The sequence below is a fragment of the Pinus tabuliformis genome, chromosome 4_1 (assembly GCF_031772625.1).
Source record: "Pinus tabuliformis cultivar Carrire ecotype Pingquan chromosome 4_1, CPIR1, whole genome shotgun sequence".
Lineage (NCBI taxonomy): Eukaryota > Viridiplantae > Streptophyta > Pinopsida > Pinales > Pinaceae > Pinus > Pinus tabuliformis.
This window is the reverse complement of record NC_142303.1, coordinates 764,943,995-764,950,972: the sequence shown is the minus strand read 5'-3', so window position 1 is coordinate 764,950,972 and position 6,978 is coordinate 764,943,995.

Genomic DNA, 6,978 nt, shown 5'->3' with positions numbered 1-6,978 from the left:
AAAATAACAATAGAGGGATTCTATGGGGCACAAAAATAACAATATGGGGGTAATAGGGGCACAACAATATAAATAAGGGGTATAACTACAATAGTAATGGGGTAATCACTAGTATTATAGGGACCCAACATGCCCCTCTCCTTCAAAAAAGTGTTGTCCTCAACGCTTGAGTAGTTCTGGATACTTCTGCATAAAATTCTCATCCTCCCATGTGGAATCTTCAGCGGATAAGTTCTTCCACTTGATAAGATACTCTGAAATTGATCGATTTCGTAGCTGTCGAGTTCTTGTTTCTGTGACTGCTTCTGGTTCCAATATAATTTTTCCTTCCTCGTCAAGTTCTGGCAATATTGTTTGAATTGGGAGCTTGTCACCTATAACCTTCTTTAAACATGAAACATGGAAAACTGGGTGCAATCGAGAAGCTGCAGGAAGCTCCAATTTGTATGCCATAGTACCAATCTTTTGCAACACCTTGTACGGACCATAATACTTTGGTGATAATTTATTATCCTTCTTAGCTTGCTTTAGGGACATTTGCTTATATGGTTGTAGCCGTAGGAATACCCAATCACCTACATCAAAACTTCTTTCACTGCGATGTTGATCTGCCTGTTGTTTCATTCTATTTTGTGCCAACACGAGGTTATCCTTTAAGAGTTGGAGGACTTGTTGTTGATGTTCGATGTGATGTTCCACTGCCTGAACCTTAGAATTTTCTCTTAAATATGATGTGATGGATGGTGGTTGATACCCATAAAGTGCCATAAATGGGGTCATTTTTGTTGCTGTATGGAAGGAAGTGTTATACCACCATTCAGCCAGAGGCAACCATTTGACCCATTGTGTCTGTTTATCAGATACAAAGCAACGAAGATATCCTTCCAAACATTTGTTTACTATCTCAGTTTGCCCATCAGATTGAGGATGATAAGATGAGCTATGAGCTAACTGAGTACCAAGACAAGAAAATAATTCTGTCCAAAAATTTCCAGTGAAAATGGGATCTCTGTCACTTACAATAATCTTTGGGTTTCCATGTAGCTTTTGAATTGTTTCCATAAATGCAGTAGAAACTGTACTGGCTTTAAATGGATGTGATAATGCACAAAAGTGTGCATACTTGGTAAGTCTGTCAACTACCACCATGATGACACTCTTTCCCTCAGACTTGGGTAAACCTGTGATAAAATCCATTGAAACCTCCTCCCAACGTTGGCTTGGAATGGATAAAGGTTGTAATAGACCCGGTGTCTTAATTGTTTCAACTTTATTTTGCTGGCAAACCAAACATTCTGCCACAAACTTTTGAATATCTGATTTAAGGCCATCCCAAAAAAATTCCTTCTTAACCCTGTGGTAAGTTTTTAAAAATCCTGAGTGCCCTCCTAAGGGAGAAGTGTGCAATTCCATAAGAATCTTTTTTTTTAGCTGGGAATTCTTACAGAGGTATAAGCGATCTTTGTACCATAACGAATCATTTTGCCAGCTAAATGTATCAGAAGTACTGGAATCTTGTTGTAGCTTTCGAATAAGTGCCCACACTTCTTCGTCATTCTTCCATTCCTCCCTTGCTTCGTTTATCCAATCTGGTTGGATAATAGAAATGGCACACAACAATGCTTCCACATCCTCATCCTTTCTTGAGAGTGCATCTGCCACCACATTTTGCTTCCCTTTTTTGTAGATGATTTCAAAGTCATAACCCAACATCTTTGTGACCCACTTTTGTTGCTCTTCAGAGGATAATCTTTGTTCTAAAAAGTATTTAAGGCTATCATGATCCGTTTTTACCTTGAAGTGTCTTCCCATTAGGTAGGGTCGCCATTTCTTAAGTGCATGGAGTATTGCCAACATTTCCTTCTCATAAATAGCTTTGCTTAAAAACTTTCCCTTGATTGGACGACTTTCAAAAGCAATGGGTCTTTCATCTTGCATTAGAACAGCACCAATTCCATTTCCTGAAGCATCACATTCCACAATAAAGGTTTTTGTGAAGTCCGGTGTAGCTAAGACCGGTGCTTGGCACATTGCCTCTTTAAGATGTTCAAAGGCCTTTGTTGCTTCTGGAGTCCATGAAAATGAATCTTTCTTCAATAATGTTGTTAGAGGTGCTGCTATTCTCCCATAATTCTTAACAAACTTGCGATAATACCCTGTCAACCCAAGAAATCCTCGCAGATGCTTTATGGATGTGGGGATTTTCCATTCCTTAATGGCTTTAATTTTGCTAGGGTCTACCTTAACTCCTTCATGAGATACAATATGACCCAAATATTCCACCTCCTGGACTCCAAAGAAACATTTGGATCTTTTTGCATATAATTGTTTCTCCTCCAATAGTTGTAGCACCCTGTCAACATGTTCAACATGATCCTTCCAAGACTTGCTGTAGATTAGTATATCATCAAAAAATACTAACACAAATTTTCTAAGGAATGGTTTGAAAATTGAATTCATCAAACCTTGAAATGTTGAAGGTGCATTGGTAAGGCCAAAAGGCATGACCAAAAATTCATAATGACCCTCATGAGTTCTAAATGCCGTTTTCGGAATGTCTTCAATCTTCATTCTGATTTGATGATATCCCGAACGAAGATCCAACTTGGTGAAGTAAATTGATCCATGCAATTCATCCAGTAATTCATCAATAACAGGAATGGGGAACTTATCTTTAATAGTGAGCTTGTTGAGCTCCCTATAATCCGGACACATGCGCCATGATCCATCCTTCTTGTGCACCAATACTACTGGAGCTGAGAAAGAACTTTGACTCGGTTGAATTATACCAGCCTCTAGCATTTCTGCAACCATACGTTCAATTTCACTTTTTTGGACATAGGGATATCTGTACGGCCTGATGTTTGGAGGAACACTTCCTGGAATCAGATGAATAGCATGATCATGATCACGCATAGGTGGGAGACCTTTTGGAGTCTCAAATACCTTGGAATGATTGTCCAGGACTTTTTGGAGATCTGGAGAAATAGATGATTCCAATGTGGAAACATCTAGCGAACATAATTGTGCAATTACACCTCTTTGCTCCTTTTTTAGAAGCTTTGTCATGCCATTAGAGCTGATTATCTTTCCTGGTTTCCCTGCAATACCCCTTAATTCAACTTCCTTTCCTTCCGTAGAAAATTTGATGAAAAGTTCTTGAAAATTAAAAGCTATTGTACCCAAGGATTGTAGCCATTGGACTCCTAGTACAACATCATCACCTCCCATTGGAATGGAAAGCATTGGGCTAGTCAATACATATTCTCCCATGGATAGCTTGATATTATGGCACTTTCCAGAGAAATTTATTGTTCCTCCATTTGCAATCATCACTTGACACTCTGGTGCTGGATATAGGAAGCAATTCAATTCTTTTGCTACCCTACAATGAATAAAATTGTGGGTGCTTCCTGAATCAATCAACACTATTACCTTTTTCTTCTTGATTTGTCCTTCTATCTTGATGGTTTGAGGAGTGGTAATTCCCGCCAATGCATTACAAGATATGGTCGGATTTATTTTTTCTTCATCTAGGCTTTGTTCCTGGAGTATATCTTCTTCTTTTGACCTTTCTTGCTCCTTTTCTTCTTCCTCTTCACAATCTATGTAGAATAATTTCTTCTCAGCACACTTATGACCTTTAGTGTATTTGCTATCACAACTGTAACAAAGCCCTTTTGCTCTTTTTTCTTCCAATTGTTGTGGTGTCAACCTTATAGGTTGTGGAAGACTAGGGGCAACAACACTTCCGTCTTTATAGTTGTGAGTGGTATGCTTCCTGGTTGCCATAATTTTGCTTTCCATTTTTCTTGCTAACCTGAATGCCTTCTCTAATGAATCAGGTTCCCAAAGGCGAACATCATGTTGGATATTATCCTTTAAAGACCCTATGAACACATCAATCCTATGCTCCTCTGGAATATCTTTTACCCTTATGTTCAATTTTTGGAACTCCTCAATGTGCTCCATTACTGAACCCTTTTGTTTGAGACTTATCAATTGGCTAAAAAAAGTGTTGCTTTTTGTATCTTCATAATGTGCTATCAATTCTTCCATAAAAATTTCCCAAGTGATAAATTGTTTATGAGAGCAAAGCCATTGATACCATACAAACTGATTTGGTTCCAAATATACAGTTGCCATACGTACCTTTTGTGCGTTTTGCACATTATTGAGATCGAAGAATTGCTCCATCTGTAATATCCATGTGGCGGGATCCTTGCCATCAAACTTCCTCATATCGATTTTTGGAATATGGTGATTCTTCGATCCAACATTAGCGTCTATGGAATCATGATTAACATTTCTTTTGTTCTCATCATGAGTTTCCTTTACTACCTTTTCACCATTAGTGACCCTTTCTTGTAGCAACTTCTTCAATTCTTCCATGTTTGTCTTCAAATCTATCTTCAAATCTGCCATGTCTCTCCTCAAATCTGTCTTCGAATCATCCATTTTAGCTTCCATGCCCTTTATCTTAGATTCCACGCCACTTATCTTAGCTTCTGTTAGCTTTTGTGAGCGTGACATTTGTTGCACTTGTTCTTGTAATTTTGATATATCATGTAGCATTTCTTCCTCTTCTTCATGAGTCATGCTAGAGCTTTCAGGTTCCTTACTAGGTGTTTTCATTTTCTTTCCTCGGGGCATCAGTTATCGATAATAATGCTTTACTATGCCCTTTGAATTCCGTTAAACCAAGCTTACACAAAAATCTAAAAAAAAACTACACACCGTTTTTCACTTTATAGACGCCTGATATTGAATCTGATGTATCTCTGTAATTTCGGATCATCCAGTTCTGAAATTGCTACTTGTAGTAGCCTTCTGCGTCCTCTTTCCAATGACACAAGTCTATGCCAAATTGGATTCTCCAAGGAAGAGTTATGTGAAATCTACCACAGTGACTTGCTTTTAGACTGGTTCAGCAGAGCGAACTTGTACAACGTGCCACGCATCACTGTTTCAACCTTTGAATCTGTTTTGAATGTAATTCAGGAGTCTGCAAAAAGACCAACTTCCTCAGATCATATCTTCTCAAATATCGTGCAAAAGGCTCTGTTTGGAGCAGCGAAACCCTAGAATCCAAAGCTCTGATACCAAATGTTATGAAACCAGCTCAAGAAAAGATAGAAAAGATATATCAATGCCTTAGAATTCAGCCTCTTCGAGGGGGAAACCTCCTTTACATTACATAAATGAACAATTCTTGGATGATACAAATGACAAAACTTCCTTTCTATATATAGGAGTCTAAGGAGTCACAATATAATCCAGCCAACCTAACAATAATAATATAAAGCCACAAAAATAACAATAGAGGGATTCTATGGGGCACAGAAATAACAATATGGGCGTAATAGGGGCACAACAATATAAATAAGGGGTATAACTACAATAGTAATGGGGTAATCACTAGTATTATAGGGACCCAACAACAGCAGTGATGAAGAGCGGGATGATGAATTTCAAAAGATTGGAATGTCACGATGTCCACTTAGTCCTAATTCTAAGGACTATGAGAGCAACAGTGATGAAGAGCATGATGATGAATTTCAAAAGAATGGAGTGTCACATTGTCCTCTTAATCCTAATTCTAAGGACTATGAGAGCAGCAGTGATGAAGGATAGGATGATGCACTTAGTCCTAATTCTAATGAGTATAAAGGTAGCAGTGACAAAGGACAAGATGTAACATCATCAATAAGTAAACAGTCACATTTTCGACATAGTCCTAATTCTATGGAATATGAGAGCAACATTGACAATGCACATGAGGAAGAATATCCATTAAACATCAAGTCAAATTTTCCATTTGGTTCAAATTCTAAGGACTATGACAGTAGCACTAAAGAAGGGGAAGATGAAGAATATCCTCCAAGTCAATATTTGAAAAGCACAGCTGATCATAGTGTGGATAACATTCCTCTTAATGATGATGAAAATCCTTATAGAAAAGATGATCCAATGATGGAGATGTTGCCAAGAAATATTGTATCGAGGAGTAGGAGCAAGCCTTTTCGTATCAATGCAAGCTGTTCTAGTTATACAAGGGGTAGAGCAGAATATCTGACGAGAGGAAGATCTATCAGCGCTCCCATTTCAAGTGAATGTTTCCAAAAAGATTGCTTGAAACATATGGATTTCACATTTTGATTAGAGAGCACGAAGAGATATTTGTCAATGAATAAAAGCATGCAAAATTCATATTTAGTTGGGTGCATGCAATCTACATTATTAGGTTATGATTATGATATCAGGACTTTATTTATCTATAGAAAATCTTTCAAAATGTTTCATTCGATTGGGAATTTTCGTCTCTCGAGAATTCAAGAAAATTTGGAAAAGGATCCCACATTTTATTCAGAAGTACGTCATAAAAGACAGTTTGGGCCATTATCAAATAATTCAATGTCATGGATGAAAGATTTCTTTTCAAAGCATGGAGAGTGTATGCCAAATAGAGAGGCAATACATATTCCAGATAGTTTTTCAAGACGATAAATCTACAACTTATACAAAGAATATGCAGAAGGTGCTAAGGGACATGGCCAATTTATTACATATCAATATTTTGTGAAGGTATTGAAGAAAGAGTTCAACAATGTCCATATTCCTAAGAAGACAAGGATGAGTTTTTGTAGTACATGTGCTTCTCTTAAATAAAAAAGGGACAAATGTGAAGGGTGAGAAAGAGGTAAGCATTCATAACTTTAACTTTTAAAATTGTATAGTCATCAACTATGAAAACATACTTCTTAAAGGCTTTCTTTTATGTTGTGTAGATTCAATTGTCAAAGGACTTCAGGAGCATCGCGAACAACAAACAAATGAAAGGAAGAAGTTGTACAAGCATCGAAGGAAGTGTTATGATAATCCAAATAAATATTTGGGTTTGATAATTGATGGTATGGACCAGAAGAAAACACTTTTAGCACATTTTGTTTGTGCACCCAAAAATTTACAAGAGGAAAA